Source organism: Bufo gargarizans, chromosome 2, assembly GCF_014858855.1.
Source record: "Bufo gargarizans isolate SCDJY-AF-19 chromosome 2, ASM1485885v1, whole genome shotgun sequence".
Classification (NCBI taxonomy): domain Eukaryota; kingdom Metazoa; phylum Chordata; class Amphibia; order Anura; family Bufonidae; genus Bufo; species Bufo gargarizans.
In genome coordinates, this window is record NC_058081.1 from 485,488,924 (window position 1) to 485,509,367 (window position 20,444).

Genomic DNA, 20,444 nt, shown 5'->3' on the forward strand with positions numbered 1-20,444 from the left:
AGCTGGATGAAGAGGCAGAGACTGCAGCAGAAGAGGAAGCAAGAGGAGCCAGAGACCTTTCTTGGTTTTTGAGGTGTCTACTCCACTGCAGCTCATGCTTTGCACTTAGGTGCCTGGTCATACAGGTTGTGCTCAAGTTGAGAACGTATATGCCTCGCTTCATGCTCTGATTGCACAGCGTGCAAACCACTTGTGTCTTGTCGTCAGCACATTGTCTGAAGAACTGCCACGCCAGGGAACTCCTTGGAGCTGGCTTTGGTGTGCTCGGTCCCTTGCTGCGTTGGGCAGTAGTAGGCATACTGTCTAGGGGATGGCCGTTCTGTTTTTGCACCCTGCTCCCTCTTCTGCTGTGGTGGTGGCTCTGTGCGACCACTGCCTCTTCATCCGAACTACACAGGTCACTCGCATGACCTTGATTCCATGTGGGGTCGAGGACCTCATCGTCCTCCACATCATCTTCCACCCAGTCTTCACCCTTGCCCTCCTTGTCGGTCTGCACACTTTCGAAAGCCACAGCAGTTGGCACCTTTGTTTCATCATCATCATCCGAGACCTGCTGCGGTGGTCCTCCCATGTACTCATCTTGAAACATAAGTGGTTGGGCATCGGTGCACTGAATCTCTTCCACTTCTGGGGCAGATCTATGTGGATGGGCCTGGGAAACACTGCTATCAGAGTCATCAAAAAGCAGAAGAGACTGCTGCATGACTTGGGGCTCAGACTGCTTGGCTGATTTGCAAGGGGGTGAGGTGAAAGACTGATGGACATCGGCTGCAGCTGCTAACTCTGATCTTTCAGCAGGAGACTGGGTGGGAGACAATGTGAAGGAACTGGAGGCACTGTCAGCAACCCAATCTACTATCGCCTGTACTTGTTCTGGCCTCACCATTCGTAGAGCCGCATTAGGCCCGACCAAATAACGCTGAAGGTTCTGGTGCCTACTCGCACCTGAGGAAGGTATTTCACTTGTGCGTGTAGCTGGCACAGATCGACCACGTCCTCTCCCAACAACAGGAGCTCCACCACCAGCACCACAACGGGGGCCACGTCCCTTATTAAAACTCTCCTCATTCTCCGCAAATTTAGGATCTTAGATACAGCAGTATCTAATGCGTGTATTTCACACTGACAGATGCAGCAAAGTCTGCAAATTTAGTATTTGGCCTAAAATGGGTGTTGTTTTTTTAACAACAAAATAGAACAGCAGTATCTAACGCTTGTATTTCACACTGACATATGCAGCAAACGCTGCAAATTTAGAAACTGGATTCCAAAAAAGTTGGGACACTATACAAATCGTGAATAAAAACTGAATGCAATGATGTGGAGGTGCCAACTTCTAATATTTTATTCAGAATAGAACATAAATCACAGAACAAAAGTTTAAACTGAGAAAATGTACCATTTTAAAGGAAAAATATGTTGAATCAGAATTTCATGGTGTCAACAAATCCCCAAAAAGTTGGGACAAGGCCATTTTCACCACTGTGTGGCATCTCCCCTTCTTCTTACAACACTCAACAGACGTCTGGGGACCGAGGAGACCAGTTTGTCAAGTTTAGAAATAGGAATGCTCTCCCATTCTTGTCTAATACAGGCCTCTAACTGTTCAATCGTCTTGGGCCTTCTTTGTTGCACCTTCCTCTTTATGATGCACCAAATGTTATCTATAGGTGAAAGATCTGGACTGCAGACTGGCAATTTCAGTACCCGGATCCTTCTCCTACGCAGCCATGATGTTGTGATTGATGCAGAATGTGGTCTGGCATTATCTTGTTGAAAAATGCAGGGTCTTCCCTGAAAGAGATGACGTCTGGATGGGAGCATATGTTGTTCTAGAACCTGAATATATTTATCTGCATTGATGGTGCCTTTCCAGACATGCAAGCTGCCCATGCCACACGCACTCATGCAACCCCATGCCATCAGAGATGCAGGCTTCTGAACTGAGCGTTGATAACAACTTGGGTTGTCCTCTTTGGTCTGGATGACATGGCGTCCCAGATTTCCAAAAAGAACTTCGAATCGTGACTCGTCTGACCACAGAACAGTCTTCCATTGCCACACTCCATTTTAAATGATCCCTGGCCCAGTGAAAATGCCTGAGCTTGTGGATCTTGCTTAGAAATGGCTTCTTCTTTGCACTGTAGAGTTTCAGCTGGCAACGGCGGATGGCACGGTGGATTGTGTTCACTGACAATGGTTTCTGGAAGTATTCCTGAGCCCATTCTGTGATTTCCTTTACAGTAGCATTCCTGTTTGTGGTGCAGTGTCGTTTAAGGGCCTGGAGATCACGGGCATCCAGTATGGTTTTACGGCCTTGACCCTTACGCACAGAGATTGTTCCAGATTCTCTGAATCTTCGGATGATGTTATGCACAGTTGATGATGATAGATGCAAAGGCTTTGCAATTTTTCGCTGGGTAACACCTTTCTGATATTGCTCCACTATCTTTCTGCGCAACATTGTGGGAATTGGTCACATCTTGGCTTCTGAGAGACACTGCCACTCTGAGAAGCTCTTTTTATACCCAATCATGTTGCCAATTGACCTAATTAGTGTTAATTGGTCTTCCAGCTCTTCGTTATGCTCAAATTTACTTTTTCCAGCCTCTTATTGCTACTTGTCCCAACTTTTTGGGGATTCGTTGACACCGTGAAAATTTGAATCAACGTATTTTTCCTTTAAAATGATACATTTACTCGGATTAATTCACAAGTATTTCACACTTACAGATGCAGCAAAGGCCGCAAATTTAGTATTTTGCCCAAAAAGGGTGGTTTTTTAATAGCAGAATATAACAGTGTTATTTAACGCTTCTATTTCACATTAACAGATGCAGCAAAGGCTGCAAATTTAGTATTTTGCCCTAAAAAGGGTGTTTTTAAAAACCCAGATAATTATTGCAATATCTCAAGCTTATATTTCAAACTGACATATGCAGCATAGGCCCCAGATGTAGGGTATTGCCAAAAATGGGTGCTTTTTTAAACCCAGAAAATTATTGCAGTATTTCAAGTTTATATTTAACAATGACAGATGCAGCAAACGCCGCAAATTTAGTATTTTGCCCAAAAATTGGTGCTTTTTTAAACCCAGAAAATGATTGCAGTATTTCAACCTTGTATTTAACAATGACAGATGCAGCAAACACCGCAAAATTAGTATTTTGCCCAAAATGGGTGTTTTTTTCATATCAGAATTTAACATTCATATCTAACGCTTGTATTTCACACTGACAGATGCAGCAAATGCTGCAAATTTAGTATTTGGGCCAAAATAGGTGATTTTTTAATAACAGAATATAACAGCAGTAACTAACACGTGTGTTTCACACTGACAGGTGCAGCAAAGGCCGCAAATTTAGTATTTGGCCCAAAATGGGTGTTTTGTTAATAGCACAATATAACCCCAGTATCTAACGCGTGTATTTCACACTGACAGATGCAGCAAAGGCTGCAAATATTGTATTTTGCCCAAAATGGGTGTTGTTTTTTAAATAACAGAATAGAACAGCAGTATCTAACGCTTGTATTTCACACTGACATATGTAGCAAACGCCGCAAATTTAGTATTTTGCCCAAAAAGGGTGTTTTTTAAATAGCAGAATATAACAGTGGTATCTAACGCATGTATTTCACACTGACAGATGCAGCAAAAGCTGCAAATTTCGAATTTTGCCCGAAAAGGGTGTTTTTTTTAATAGCAGAATATAACAGTGGTATTTAACGCTTGTATTTCACACTAACAAATGCAGCATAGGCCCCAGATGTAGGGTATTGCCAAAAATGGGTGCTTTTTTAAACCCAGAAAATTATTGCAGTATTTCAAGCTTGTATTTAACAATGACAGATGCAGCAAATGCCGCAAATTTAGTATTTTGCCCAAAAAGGGTGTTTTTTTTAAATAGCAGAATATAACAGTGGTATCTAACGCTTGTATTTTTTACACTGACAGATGCAGCAAAGGCTGCAAATTTAGTATTTTGCCCAAAAAGGTTGTTTTTTAAAACCCAGATAATTATTGCAGTATTTCAAGCTTATATTTCACACTGACAAATGCAGCATAGGTCCCAGATGTAGGGTATTGCCAAAAATAGGTGCTTTTTCCAACCCATAAAATTATTGCAGTATTTCAAGCTTGTATTTAACAATGACAGATGCATAAAACAATGCAAAATTAGTATTTTGCCCAAAATTGGTGTTTTTTTCTTAGCAGAATTTAACATTGGTATATAACGCTTGTATTTCACACTGACAGATGCAGTAAACGCCGCAAATTTAGTATTTGACAACATCACAAAAATATAGTGGCCAATATGGGGGAACTGTCTCAACCACAAACACTGTAGCGTGTCTTTCATTGGGCGAGCAGTCCCACCGCATGTGAACCACAAAATACCGTGGCAAGTATGGGGGAGCTGCTCAAACCCCAAACACTGTAGCGTGTTTATCATTGGGGGAGCAATCCCACTGCATGTGGACCGCGGCAAACGACCATCCCGAGCAAGTAATGCATACAAAGGAGGACGCCAGCGCGGTCCACATGCACCACAAAAACATCCTACACAAACAGGAGCATTGTGCGGATGAAAATACAATCATATAAATCACTGAAAAAAACACCAAACAGATATACCACTGACTATACTAGCTGGTCATACAAGCAGATAATAAAAGCTGAGACTTTTGCCAATATATTCCTGTCAGGAAGATATCGGAGCCCATCATTTCTGACAGGAATATATTGGCAAAAGTCTCAGATTTTATTATCTGCTTGTATGACCAGCTAGTATAGTCAGTGGTATATCTGTTTGGTGTTTTTTTCAGTGATTTATTTGATTGTATTTTCATCCGCACAATGCTCCTGTTTGTTTAGGATGTTTTTGTGGTGCATGTGGACCGCGCTGGCGTCCTCCTTTGTATGCATTACTTGCTCGGGATGGTCGTTTGCTGCGGTCCACATGCGGTGGGACTGCTCCCCCAATGATAAACACGCTAAATTTAGAATTTTGCCCAAAAAGGATGTTTTTTTTTAATAACAGAATATAACAGCAGTATCTAACGCTTGTATTTCGCACTGACAGATGCAGCAAACCCCACAAATTTAGTGTTTTGCCCAACAAGGGTGTTTTTTTTAATAGTATTTGGGCCAAAATAGGTGATTTTTTAATAACAGAATATAACAGCAGTAACTAACGCGTGTATTTAACACTGACAGGTGCAGCAAAGGCCGCAAATTTGGTATTTTGCCCAAAATAGGTGTTTTCTTAATAGCATAATATAACAGCAGTATCTAACGCGTGTATCTCACACAGACAGATGCAGCAAAGGCCGCAAATATTGTATTTTGCCCAAAATGGGTGTATTTTTTAAATAGCAGAATATAACAGTGGTATCTAACGTGTCTATTTCACACTGACAGATGCAGCAAAAGATGCAAATTAAGAATTTTGGCCAAAAAGGGTGTTTTTTTACTAACAGATTATAACAGTGGTTTCTAACACTTATATTTCACACTGACAGATGCTGCAAATTTAATATTTTGCCCAAAAAGGGTGTTTTTTTAAAACCCAGATAATTATTGCAGTATTTCAAGCTTATATTTCACACTGACAAATGCAGCACAGGTCCCAGATGTAGGGTATTGGCAAAAATGTGTGCTTTTTTAAACCTAGAACATTATTGCAGCATTTTACGCTTGTATTTAAAAATAACAGATGCAGCAAATTTAGTATTTTCCCCAAAAAGGGTGTTTTTTTTTTTAATAGCTGAATATAACAGCGGTATCTAACGCTTGTGTTTCACACTGACAGATGCAGCAAAGGCTCCAGATGTAGGGTATTGCCAAAAATTTGTGTTTTTTTTTAACCCAGAATATTATTGCAGTATTTCAAGCTTGTATTTTACACTAACAAATGCAGCATAGGCCCCATATGTAAGGCATTGCCAAAAATGGGTCCTTTTTTAAACCCAGAAAATTATTGCAGTATTTCAAAATTGTATTTCACACTGACAAATGCTGCATAGGCCACAGATGTAGGGTCTTGCAAATAATGGGTGATTTTTTTAACCCAGAATATAATTGCAGTATTTCAAGCTTGTACAAATGCACATATGCAGTGCTGGTGCACTGAGCTTGCATAAAATGTACACCGCTGCCCACCTAACTAACAGATGGATAAAAGTTTGGGGTCCAAAAATCCTAAAGTTCAGTACGAACTCGGGTTTGCTCAACCCTAGTTATGACTTTATAAAGGGACCAGTCTGCTGGACAGCCATTACTTAACATGCTAGGACAGGGGTCACCAACGTTCGGCACTCCAGCTGTATCATTTCTATGATAGTTCTTAGAAGAGCAGAGCAAGTATGTATGCTGGGAGTTGTAGATTCACAACAGCTGCAGTGCCGAAGGTTGCCTACCCCCCGTATTTTTGCAACATGGCTTTTTGCATGCATGTCTTTCTGTTATGGCTCACCTGATGAGGTGGATCTGTGAAGCCTCTGGATTGGATGAGCAGGTCTCACATAGCACTTACTGGTGGCACTAATGCAGCAAGGCTAAAAGAACAGAAACAGAAGAGTTGGTGAAGTAACTGAACTGGAGATGTAGCTAAATTGGTAACTCAATGCCAGGGGCGTAGCTAAAGGCTCATGGGCCCTGGTGCAAGAGTTCAGCTTGGGCCCCCCTTCTCTAAGTGCTTTGTGTCCAGGGGCAGGGAAGAACATAGCCTTCCCGCTGCCTGAGGCAAAAATTGAAACGGCATTCCCCCCATGGCAAATTATTGACCTAATCCCTTACCTCTAGCCAGAGGTGTAACTTGAATATCATGCACTTTTTATAATACCATAGTCTTCACATGTGGCACAAGGGTCTTTGGACCCCCTACGCCCCTGCTCAATGCCAGTTCTACTGCAGAGCTGAAGGTGTTGCGAAGTTGGTAGAGTTGGATTAATAATGAAACAAAGCTGAAGTAGTAGTGCTCCGTAGTGCTCTGATGTAAAATAGATGCAAAACAGCTGGAGTACAGGCGCTTTCCTGATGAAACAGTGTTGAAGTAGTGGAATTGTACAGAATTATGTATCAGAGCTAGAGAAGACATGCATAGGACATTTAGCAGCATTGAAGACTAATGGGGCTGAAAGATGTAGCAGAGTAGTGATGCTGGACAATGTAGTATAGGTGGAGTAGAAGAACTGAATGATGCAGCAGAGCTGAAGTAGTGATGGAGCAAAATAATGCAGCAGAACTGAAGTACTGATGGAACTGAACGATGAAACAGAGCTTGAGTAGTGAAAGAGCTGAATGATGTAGATCGTCAGTAGCGATGGAGCTAAACAATGTGGTAGGCAGGCAGAATGCTGAGGAAACTTTTGAATAACCAGGTAGGTTTAAAAAAATCCAAAGGTGTGATGTCATTAGTGTGTTGCCAAGTTTCCATAGCACCAATCCTTCAATAACTCATCGAAGAGCTAAGAACCTTAGGGACCACTTGGTCCAGAGTCATTATGTCCGCAAGGAATTGGGACTGTTTGGAACGAAGGGGATACCTTGGGGAAACAAGGAATGTGGCAAGTGCGTTGCCTGTGCCAATATGGATTATGTACCCAATAACATGCACCACCGTGGGAGCGATATATTGGGCTATGTGCCCATGCAATCTGATTTATGTTGGCATGACGTCCAGACAACTAAAGAGGAGAATAAGGCCTCATGCACACGACAGTATTGTTTTGCAGTCTGCAAAAAGGGGTTCCGTTGTTCCGTGAGCCGTGTCCGTTTTTGTTTCCGTGTGTCTTCCTTTATTTTTGGAGGACCTCCAGACATGAAAGAAAGTAAAAAAAAAAAATCTAAGTCAAGTTTGCCATGCAAATGATAGAAAAAAAACGGATGCGGACGCTGATGACAATCTTGTGTGCCTCCATGTTTTTTCACTGACCCATTGACTTGAATAGGTCCGCAAACCGTTGTCAGTGAAAAAAATAGGACAGGTCATATTTTTTTCACGGACTGGAAACACGGATCACGGACACGGATGACAAACGGTGCATTAGCCGAGTTTTCCACGGACCCATTGAAAGTCAATGGGTCCGCAGAAAATCACGTAAAACGGAACAACGGACACGGGACGCAACAACGGTCGTGTGCATGAGGCCTTAGGGAACATGTCCTAGCGATTGAGGCAGGTAAAGATGAGGAGGATCTTGCACAATTACAGTCCGTAACGAGACATTTTAAAGAAAGACATAAAGGCATCGATCAGGTGATGATTTTCCCCAGAGGGGGTGATTGTAGGAAGATATTGTGCCAAAAAGAGACAAAATGGATCTTTACTCTTAATACGGTGGTACCATGGGGACTCAATGAGAACAATAGTTTTGACCCTTTTTTTTTATTTTTTTATCTACTATATGGGCAAGTAGGAGGGGCAATGTTTTTGCCTCAGCCCTCCGTGTGCGGTGTGGTATTTGACTGGGCCCTTGATTTGCTGGATGGTGCCCTCTGACCCGGGCCGGTGCTTGAAGCATATAACAAGGTTTTAACATTTGTAGTTTTATTAAGTTTTCACTGTTTTTAACTGTTCCTACAGTTTTGTACCTTCCCGACTAACTACCTTTGCTATGTTTCAGAGATCTGATTTTGGTTGCTGTCCTGCATTTATGGATCGCTGATCTGCGTTTATCAGTGTCAGACTTGGAGCTGTGGTCATTAAGAACGCCATTAGGATGAATTATCCTCTGATATGATGATATTACACCTGGACTGAGGGGAGCATTGTGGATGTTAGGTTTTAGATTGCCCACGCATAGACCATGGGGTCGTGTCTTCTATTCAGGTATTGATTTGTGTATTTTTTGCACTTTGCACTGCATGTTCACATTTTGCACTGAGCACTCAGCACTTTAGCACTTCTGCACTGTATTTATCTTTTAATCATGAGATTCACTTTTATTATTATTATTATTTTTTTTTTGTATTGATTAATGTATGTGTATTGAGAATCATGACAATGAATGGTATTTTTGCCATTACACTTTCCACTTTATGAGAAAATGCTTTTGCACCATCATTATCATGGCGCCGGTGGTGACAAGCTGCGGCCGAGAGCCCGAGGTATGTGGCTATGTGTACCTCGGAGCTCACTGGGGGATTGGAGTGGGCGGCTTGTGATGGTCCCGCCCCCTGTGTGGGGCATGCGCACTTACCAGCCGCAGTTTACCCTGGTACCACTTAAAGTGCGGTTTAGGCGGTCAGGTGATTGTGTATAATCATACGACAGCCTTAGCAGAATGTGCCCGTAACAAGTCTTGCAGGATTTGGAGGCCATCTTTGAGAATGTGTTTCTCACTGGCCGTTCAAACCGGAGCTCTTCCTCCAGTCCACAGGTGGAGATCATTTGCATTCCAGCAAACGAGGTACACAATCTATTAGAAGGGCTATAAATAGCAAGGGTTTGAATGGGTTGGATATGCATCCAAGAGGAAGCGAGGCGAAACGCACGTCGAGGTTGGCGTCCTCCTGAAGCCCTTGGTCTGTATAAGTCTCTGTTTGAATGCTACTTGTGTATACTGGCTATCGCCTTTTCATTGTTTCTCTCTGCTTAGAGTGTGTCATACCACTTTCTTTGGTATCTCTAGTTTGGAATCCTTGGCATATGTTTATCAGTATGAGTATATAGGCCTGTGCAAGTATGTTTGTAGCATAATGGGTGTTCTTATGTAGTTAGCATTAACAGACATTATGTCTTTTTCTACAGAGATTGCACACTCCATTGAGACTCATATACGATGACCTTCTTGTGGCTTCTAGGGGTGACCGTTTTTCACTATGTCACTTTCCTGCATTGCTGCTAAATTATGCATTATGTCAGATTTTGTGTTTTGTATGACTTTTGAACAATAAAGGATCATGTTAAATTATATGTGTGTTCTCATATTTTTGGTGCGCTATTTGATATATACACACATATTCAGCTATTTGTTTTGATAATATTGGATGTGCGAGTTTCCATAGCAACCAACACTAGGCTGCTGGAGAGAAGACTAGGCTGGCCAGAGAGGTAGGATTGCCCAGTGCAAGGCACTGGATCTGGGAAATGTGAATAACAGTACCCCTCCCCCTTAAGGCCCCTTCCCAGAGTATGCCAAAGGAACCAAATTGCTCTCTTTAGCACCATAACTATTCCAGTCTATGAGATAGACGAGCCTCCCATGAGCCTTCTTGCAATCCAGGATTTGGTTGATTTCATATTCAACATTGGGATCCTGCATGGACACAGGCAATGTCTTAATTTCTGTAGAGAATTTGTTAAGGACCAGCGGGCAGAGCAAAGGGAAATTAAAACTTTTAGGGGCCCTAAAAGGGGTCCAGGAGGCAATTCAAGATAAAAAATGACTTGTTTCATCACTTTGAGAGGAACAATGAATCTAGAAGAAAGTTTCTTACAGACTCCTGGAGAAATGTTAGAAGTGGTTCATGTGCGTCTGTCTCCACTATTTTTAGCCTTTACTGCAGACAGATTTGCTTAGACCTCGGTCCAGATGTCACGGATGTCGAAACAAGGCCCCTCCATGGCTGGAACCCAACTCAGAATGGAGATGGGCAATGGTAGACAAGACTGTCATCCATAGACAGTGTGGAAATTAGATTTTTCTGTTGTCTCAGACACTTATTTCTTATGGGCAATTCAGCCCAGGGAAGAAGATCTGGCACATTATCTTCATGGACCTTAGAAAAGATCAAAGGATATTGCTTCACTGCTCTCCAGAACGCGGAGGCAAATCGAAGTACCCACATAGTAGTTAATCTTTGTCCAGTAGGTAGATCTGTAACAAAGTCCATAGATATTTCAGACCAGGAGTGCCAGTCGAGAGAACTTGAACTGGGAAAAAGGTGTAAATTTCTTTATAGCTTGTCTCCAATTGGGCCACCAGTAAAAATGAGAAAGCAACTCTGCAGTGCATTTGAACCTAAGATAACTAATATACACACTTGGTGAGGATTCACTATGCAAACTGATTTAATGTATTTTTGTGATCAGTATAAATGGTTATTGGAAGCTTAGATCCCTCCAGATGTCATTCTTCCAAGACGAGTTTAATTTCTGAAAAAGCTTCCCCCAAGACACCGGATGTTTTCATCCTTGTACAGGGAGAAGCAGCAGCGGCGGTGTGGGAACCAGGAGCGCCGCCGGGAGCGGGGTAAGTATATTACCTGTGAGGGGCCCGGGACATGAAGCGGATGTTTCAGAAATTGGATAACCCCTTTAACTGCAAGGAGTTCATAATCACAAATGGATTAGTTCTTTATTGCTGGTGTAAATTTTTTAGAGAATACAACACATGAGTTGTTCTTTATTACATTTGCAACAGAGGCGCGGTCCGCAAGGGGTCCCGTTAAGATGAGAGAAGTGTTGGTTGTCGTGACGCCAGTTGCAATGAAGCAACAAGGGCACAGGGGCCCCTTTTAGTGATATAGTATGTGGTATCCAGATGTAGGAATGACAGAGTGGTGTAGGGTAGCCTACAATGTCCCTTAAGGTGTGGTGCATGTGTCACGGTGCTCCTACCTAGACAAGCTGGAACCCCAGGCTTTGGCTCTGAAGCAGACAGTAGTTGAATTGTGGGATGAAGAAATAAATTGAGTCCAGACCTTGTGATGAAGTTTATAACAGCTTTACTCTCTTTACGCACCACCGAACAGACCCGCAACTGTTCCACGCAGCACTCCCTTGCCAAGGGGTAGGTGTTCAGCAGTATGGCGCTTTTTTGAGGAAAGTGCAGGCGACAAAAGAATAGTAGTTTGCAACCTGTGCCACACCAAAATGAGCTCGGGCGTGAATACTAGCAACCTCACCACCACCAGCATGATCCACCACATGTCATCAAAGCACCCTAATAGGTGGGCTGAACGCCTGAATCCACAATCTGTCTGTGGGTCACACCACTGCCTCCTCTTCCCCTGTGTTACGTGCTGGCCAATCCTCTGTCCAAGACGCAGGCCCGGATGCCTCCTGCCCTGCACCTGGACCTTCGCAAGCACCATCAGCGACCACATCCACTTCCCTGTCCAAATGTCATTACCCCAGGCATTTGAATGCAAGCGCAAATACCCAGCCACCCACCCACAGGACATAGCACTAAATGCGCAGCTTTCCAAATTACTGGCCCTGGAAATGTTGCCATTTAGGCCTGTGGACACCGAGGCCTTCCGCAGCCTTATGTCGGTGGCCGTCCCTCGTTACGCAGTCCCCAGCTGCCACTATTTTTCAAGGTGTGCCATGCCAGCCTTTCACCAACATGTGTCCCTTAACATCACACGTGCCCTGACCAACGCAGTTACTGGGAAGATCCACTTAACCACGGACAGATGGACAAGTGCTTTCGGCCAGGGATGCTACATTTCCCTGACGGCACACTGATGAATGTTGTGGAGCCCGGGAGCGACTCGTACCCTGGGATGGCACAGGTGCTACCGATGCCAAGGATTGCGGGCCCCTATTCCATCACGGTTTCCGCCACCACAAATGTTAGTGGCTCCAATCTCCACTTCTCCTCCTCCACCTCCTCCGCCTCCTCCTCCTCTTCCATCTGCGAATTATCCACGTGCAGCACCAGTCAGTAGCTGGAAGCAGTGTAGCACTGCAGTGGGGAAGCGGTAACAGGCTATGCTAAAGCTGGTCTGCCTAGGTGACAAACAGTACACCGCCGCAGAGCTGTGGCAGGGGATAAGAGACCAGACTGAGCTGTGGCTCTCGCCACTCAACCTAGAACCAGGCATGGTTGTGTCTGATAATGGCCGTAACTTGGTGGCAGCTTTGGAGCTGGGCAACCTTAGACACATCCCATGCCTTGCCCACGTATTTAACCTTGTGGTTTGGCAGTTTCTAAAAACATGCCCCAATTTGCCTGAGCTACTGGTGAAGGTGCGCCGCGTGTGTGCACATTTCCCCAAGTCACCGACAGCTTCAGCCGGTCTGTCAACGCTGCAGCAGCACTTGAAATTGCCAGCTCACCGGCTTTTGTGCGATGTGAGCATGCGCTGGAACTCCACGTTCCACATGTTGGCCAGGCTTTGTGAGCAGCAGAGGGCAGTTGTGGAATACCAGCTGCAACATGGTTGTTGCCTTTCCAGTCAGCTTTCGCTATTCACAAGCGAGGAGTGGGCATGGATGGTGAGGTTTTACGCAACTTTGAGGAATCAACACAGATGGTGAACGGCGATAAGGCTATTATCAGCGTCACCATCCAACTTCTGTGTCTTCTAAAACACTCGCTGCTCACAAACACTTTGCATGTGGAAGAGGTGGAAATGGGGGAAGACCTTACACAGGTTGATGATAGCCAGACCACCCTCAGTTTGTCTTCTCAGCAGCGTATTGGAGGCTGAAGAGGAGGAGCAGGAGACGGTTGCCTCCGCTACAGAGGGTAGTACCCATGGAAGTTTAATTCCATATGTTCAGCGCGGGTGGGCAGAAGAGGAGAAAGAGGATGATGAGATTGGGAGTGATCCTCCTGATGACGACAACGAAGTCTCACCTGTTGGTACTCTGGCACACATGGCTGACTTCATGTTAGGCTGCCTTTCCCGCGACCCGTGCGTTATACACATTTTAGACAACACAGATTACTGGTTGTTCACCCTTCTCAACCCCCGCTACAAAGAGGACTTTTCATCTCTCATTCCTCAGGTGGAGAGGATGAGCAAAATGGTGCAATACCAGAAGATCCTTGTTGAAAAATTGCTCCAAAATTTTCCATCTGACAATGCTGGTGGCAAAGTCCGTACTTCCTTGGCAAACCGAGGAGGGGAGACAAGGGTAACACACAGCAGTTCCAACAGAGGCAGGGCAACACTCTCTAAAGCCTGGGACAGTTTCATGACACCCTGCCAGCACCCTCACCCTGATGTGCGGCCTACTGCCACAAGGAGAGAAATTTTTTGGAAGCTGGTGAAGGAGTACATAGCAGACCATGTCAGCGTCCTCAATGATCACTCAGTGCCTTACAACTACTGGGTGTCCAAGCTGGACACAAGGCACGAACTGGCGCTCTATGCTTTGGTGGTGCTGGCCTGCCCTGCTGCCAGCGTTTTGTGTGAGCGTGTATTTAGTACTGCTTGTGGCATTATAACGGATAAGCGTATCCGCCTGTCAACTGAAAATGCTGACAGGTTTACTCATATAAAAATGAACAAGGCCTGGATTGACTATGACTTCTCAACTCCACCAGAGGAATGCTGATGAACAGAAAGGCACTTTACATGTATTGTTTTTAATGTAGTTAATAGACTGTATTCCCATGCACCCCTTCCACCACAAACAAGGGTATATGGTTGAATCTTCCTTTTCTCATACTCCTCCTCCTCTTCCGTCATATCAACATGCATTGCTTATTCGTCACATATAATGCCCTCGCATATATGGCCTTCGAATAAAAAATTTTAGAGGTCCGCTCACCAGCAGGCCCTCACATATAATTTTTTACAGGGTCTGCTCACCAGCAGGCCCTCACATATAATTTTTTAGAGGGTCCGCTCACCAGCAGGCCCTCACATATAATTTTTTAGAGGGTCCGCTCACCAGCAGGCCCTCACATATAATTTTTCCCTGGGTCTGCTCACCAGCAGGCCCTCACATATAATTTTTTAGAGGGTCCGCTCACCAACAGGCCCTCACATATCATTTTTTACAGGGTCCGCTCACAAGCAGGCTCTCACATATAATTTTTTACAGGGTCCGCTCACCAGCAGGCCCTCACATATAATTTTTTACAGGGTCCGCTCACCCTTAGGCCATCACATATAATTTTTTTAGAGGGTCCGCTCACTAACAGGCCCTCACATATAATTGTTTGCAGGATCTGCTCACCAACAGGCTCTCACATAGAATTCTTTACAGGGTCCGCTCCCCAGCAGGCCATCACATATAATTTTTTACAGGGTCCGCTCACCAGCAGACCCTCACATCAAATTTTTTACAGGGTCCGCTCACCAGCAGGCCCTCACATATAATTTTTTAGAGGGTCTGTTCACCAGCAGGCCCTCACATATAATTTTTTACAGGGTCCACTCACCAGCAGGCCCTCACATATAATTTTTGACAGGGTCTGCTCACCTGCAGGCCCGCAAATCAAATCTTTTACAGGGTCAGCTCACCTGCAAGCCTGCAACTCAATGTGAATGAGGCCCTCCTTTATGTGATATACAGGTTGTATCGGAGTGCCTCTTCCTTGTAATTTTTGGCAGTTTGGCAGCACTTTATATACAAGTAAATATACAGGAAAGAATGTTTTCAATACATTTTTCCTATAAAATCGATTTTTTACTTTGTTTTTGCGCGTAAAACCTTAGTTAGATTGGGGGCATGGTGATCAGTTTAAGGCTTTTTAAGCAGCATCAGCAGCAGCATGGTGATAAAAACGAGTGGCAAGTTGACATGGTGTGGAGATGGCAGCATAATGAGGCCACATAATGGCACAATGACTGAGTCTGGATAAAAGACTAATGCCACAGATTGTTTAGAAAGATGCAGATGAAAAGAAATCTGTGGAGCTGTATCACGGTCACCTGCAGACCAGGGGCATAGCTACAGGGGAAGCAGGGGAAGCTGCACCTTTGGGGCCCTGACCCAGAAGGGGCCCATCCAGGAGGAGGAGGAATAAAGGATTTGGTCAGGGCCCCCTTAATAGTATTACACAATGAAATTATATACAGTGACAGTATAGACAGTGTATAAAACGGATGGAACAGCTGCCGGCCCTGGTCTGAGAGAGCGATCTTTACTAGCCACAGGAATGGAAAGAAAGTGTTAAAAAATAAAAAATAAAAACTGTGCTAAATAAACCATTTTTTGTCACCTTACATCACAAAACGTGTAATAGCAAGCGATCAAAAAGTCATATGCACCCCAAAATAGTGCCAATCAAACCGTCATTTCATCCCGCAAATGAGACCCTACCTAAGATAATCGCCCAAAAACTGAAAAAACTATGGCTCTCAGAATATGGAGACACTTAAACATGATTTTACGTACATACCGTAAATAAATAAAAAGTATACATATTAGGTATCGCCGCGTCCGTATCGACTGGCTCTATAAAAATATCACATGACCTAACCCCCTAGGCCCATGCAGCCTCCAGTATATAGGACGAACAATCCAGGCCCTTTGGAACAGACTTAACAAGCAACGTTAAAAATAAATTCTTACAGCACAGTGTCTCGAGGCACGCTACAGATCACCACCATGGTTTATTTCTTGGGTTTACCAACTGAGAGGATCAAACCCGATGGTTATAATACCATCAAAATCTTGCGGAAACGCAAAATGTTTTGGATCTATAAGTTGAACTGTTTGAACCCATACGGCCTGAATGAGGCTTTTGAGATCAATCTCTAGACCCATGCTCTGATCCTTCAGGAATCTACCAATAACCCCGGGTTAGAGCATCAACTAGGAGCCTCACCCACCACTGGGGCTAAACCAACAACCGTTAGTCCATTCTTAATATAGGTGCATTCGGTTTTTGCATTTGCAATAATGATGATTATTTTAGCTTATATTTTCCATGACACGATATACACATTTCCTGAGTCTCAGCACATTTGTGTACCCATATACATTTCAGGTAGCGTTATTCGCGTCAACTCGTCTACCTGTGTCCACACTAAGTATTCTGGTTCTTCCTTGGAACAAAACTCCCCCTATAATTTGTGTACACGTAAAATGATTATAATCCTTTGACTATGTGCCCTCTGGATCGATCTTACATCCAACAATTATTATTTATTAATGCATTCGGCTATCAAATAATTTATATTTAGCGATTTATCTATGTCTGCCGTTAGGTCATTTGTATAAATTGATTTTATACCCCTTTTAATGTATTCCATAATTCAATCATTTATATTCATTTATGTCTGCCGTTAATCTATTGGTTTTTTTTATTCTCCATTTTTATGGTTTAGCCATTCATTAGTCACCTCCCTCCCCACCCAGCGTGTTCCAGCACCCGGTCTCGCCTGCACACAGTTCTTGGGATCACTGTGTGGCAGACACGATCCTGCCTCCTACCCGCCCATACAGTCTTACTGGACTTTGCCCTCAGCGTCCTGTTGCCAGGACACACAGCGATCACGTGACCGCTGTTCAGGTCACGTGGTTGCACGGTGCGCAGTGATGCTTCCTCCTATCCGCCCATACACTCCTACTGGGTTTTGCCCTCAGCGTCCTGTTACCAGGACACCGATCAATCACGTGACCGTTGTTCAGGTCACAGTGTGTGCAGCGATGCTTCCGGCATCTTTCCCCAGCCGATCATTGCTGCACTAATGATATATCTTCAAGTTTTTACATTCACTCGCTTGCATCTTATATGGATGCATTCATTCATTTCTATGGGGCCGCCGAAATTAGCCGAGCACTGGCTCGGCTATTTCCATCTGCCCCATAGAAATGAATAAGAGCAGGGTCCACGCGTGCGCAGTGCTCTCCCATTCACTTCTATGGGAGCAGCGTTTGGTGGTGGACAGACCCTGGGAAATCCAGGGTCCTCCAGCCACAGCTCTCCCCGCTCCATTCTCGTTGTAGGTGTGGGTCCCAGAGGTGTGACCCGCACCTATCAGACAATGGGGGCATATCATAGCGGATTTAAGTGAAAGGCTTTCTGGCTTCTATTGGCTAATGCTGGCAATTTTGGGGGAATATCTCAGGGACGGTACGTCCTAGAGAGCTCAGACCCGGTCTAAAACCTTCCCGGACACCTGATGTACCTGTGTGCCAGAAGATTGGTCCAGTCGTTTGGTCGTGCATAAAGAACGTCTAGACAGACAGACAGGAGATTTGAATAAGAGCAGCACAGCAGTATAAAGGTGTAGGCGGAGTGCCAGCGGCTGTGAAGGCTATCCCCCTTCAATGAAGTAGCAGAAAAAACTCCACGGCACATCAAAGGTATAAAATAAAATTAGGCTTTATTCACCAGACCGCGACGTCGCGGTCTGGTGAATAAAGCCTAATTTTATTTTATACCTTGGATGTGCCGTGGAATTTTTCCTGTTAGACAGACAGAAACTCATTTTTATATATATAAGAGACTAGCAGAAGGACCTGGCTTCGCACGGGTATATTTCACCTATTTTATTTTATGTTTCCGTGTGTCGTAAAAAGATATCGACAGTTTCCCACATAACAGTCACCTCTACAGTGCCCGGCCCTTTTGTGACACAAAATAAAATTTTACATAAACTCACCATGCCCCTCACGGAATACCTTGGGGTGTCTTCTTTCCAAAATGGGGTCACATGAGGAGTATTTATACTGCCCTGGCATTTTAGGGGCCTTAAAGCGTGAGAAGAAGTCTGGAATCCAAATGTCTAAAAATGCCCTCCTAAAAGGTACTTATTGGAATTTGGGCCCCTTTGCGCACCTAGGCTGCAAAAAAGTGTCACACATGTGGTATCGCCGTACTCAGGAGAAGTAGGGCAATGTGTTTTGGTGTGTATTTTTACATATACCCATACTGTGTGTGAGAAATATCTCTGTAAATGATAACCTTTTACATATTTTTATACAAAGTTGTAATTTTACAGAGATATTTCTCTCACCCAGCATGGGTATATGTAAAAATACACCCCAAAACACATTGCCCTACTTCTCCTGAGTACGGCGATACCACATGTGTGACACTTTTTTGCAGCCAAGATAAGCAAAGGGGCCCAAATTTCAAAGGGCATTTTTACGCATTTGAATTCCGTGAGGGGTATGGTGAGTTCATGTAAGATTTTATTTTTTGTCACAAGTTAGTGGCATATGAGACTTTGTAAGAAAAAAAAAATGAAAAAAATATCAATTTCAGCTAACTTGTGCCAAAAAAGAAAATCTTCTATGAACTCGCCATGCCCCTCAAAAGTTATCTTTAAAGTGCCGCAGCGATTTTACAGTGTTTTTGCAGTGATCAGAAAAAAAAAATTCTGTCACTGCGGTGGGGCGGACTGAACGCAAGTGTGCGCACAAGATCAGGCCTGATCGGGCGAACACTGCGTTTTTTGTAGAGCCTATAGAACATGTCCTATTCTTGTCCGCAATTGCGGACAAGAAAAGGCATTTTCTATATAGTGCTGGCAATGTGCGGATCCGCAAAACACCTACGGACGTCTGAATGGAGCCTTACAGGGGGGTGATCAATGACAGGGGGTGATCAGGGAGTCTATATGGGGTGATCAGGGGCTAATAAGGGGTTAATAAGTGACAGGAGGGGTGTAGTGTAGTGTGGTGATTGGTGCTACTTACAGAGCTGCCTGTGTCCTCTGGTGGTCGATCCAAGCAAAAGGGACCACCAGAGGACCAGGTAGCAGGTATATTAGACGCTGTTAACAAAACAGCGTCTAATATACCTTTTTCGGGTTAAAAAAATCGCATCTACAGCCTGCCAGCGAATGATCGCTGCTGGCAGGCTGTATATCAACTTCTCAGGTGCGCGTCGCTGTGAACGCGCGAAATCTCGCCTTTCGCAAGATGACGCATCGATGCCTTTAGGAGGAATAACCCGGCCACCCGCAGGATGCATCCCTGCGTTAGGCGGTTGGGAGGTGGTTAACAGTGACCGCCCCTTTAACAGTTACTTTCACAGTGACCACCCCTTTAACAGTGACTTTCACAGTGACCGCCCCTTTAGCAGTGACCACCCCTTTAACAGTGACCGCCACTTTAACAGTAACTTTAACAGTGACCGCCCCTTTAACAGTGACTTTCACAGAGACTTACCCTTTAACAGCAACCACCCCTTTAACAGTGACTTTTACAGTGACCGCCCCTTTAACAGTGACTTTCACATTGACTGCCCCTTTAACAGTGTCTTTAACAGTAACCGCCCCTTTAACAGTGACTTTCACATTGACCGCCCCTTTAACAGTTGCTTTCACAGTGACCGCCCCTTTAACAATGACTTCCACAGTGACTGCCCATTTAACAGTGACTTTCACAGTGACCGCCCCTTTAATAGTGACTTTCACAGTGACTGCCCCTTTAACGGTGACCACCCCTTTAACAGTGACCTTCATAGTGTCTGCCCCTTTAACAGGGACCTTCACAGTGCCCCCTCCTTTAACAGTGACTTCCACAGTGCCCGACCCTTTAACAGAGACCTCCACAGTGCCCACCCCTTTAAAAGTGTCTTTCACAGTGACCGCCCCTTTAACAGTGATTTTCACAGTGACCTCCCCTTTCACAGTGTCATTCACAGTTACCGCCTCTTTAACAAGGACTTTAACAGTGACCGCCCCTTTAACAGTGACTTTCACAGTGATCGCCCCTTTAACAGTGACTTTAACATTGACCGCCCCTTTAACAGTGACTTTCATAGTGACCGCCCCTTTAATAGTGTCTTTCACAGTGACCGCCCCTTTAACAGTGACTTTCACAGGGACCACCCCTTTAACAGTGACA

At 44.3% G+C, this 20,444-nt stretch overlaps 1 long non-coding RNA gene across 1 annotated transcript in view; it reads left to right on the forward strand.

Moving 5' to 3' along the window:
- The window catches only part of LOC122926492, a 33,959-nt gene extending 24,059 nt beyond the window's left edge, over positions 1–9,900 (forward strand). Inside the window, exons 2-3 of the long non-coding RNA XR_006387676.1 lie at positions 8,632–8,837; positions 9,759–9,900. This is a non-coding gene — a long non-coding RNA (uncharacterized LOC122926492). The remainder of the gene's footprint in view (positions 1–8,631; positions 8,838–9,758) is intronic.
- Positions 9,901–20,444: the final 10,544 nt, after the last annotated feature.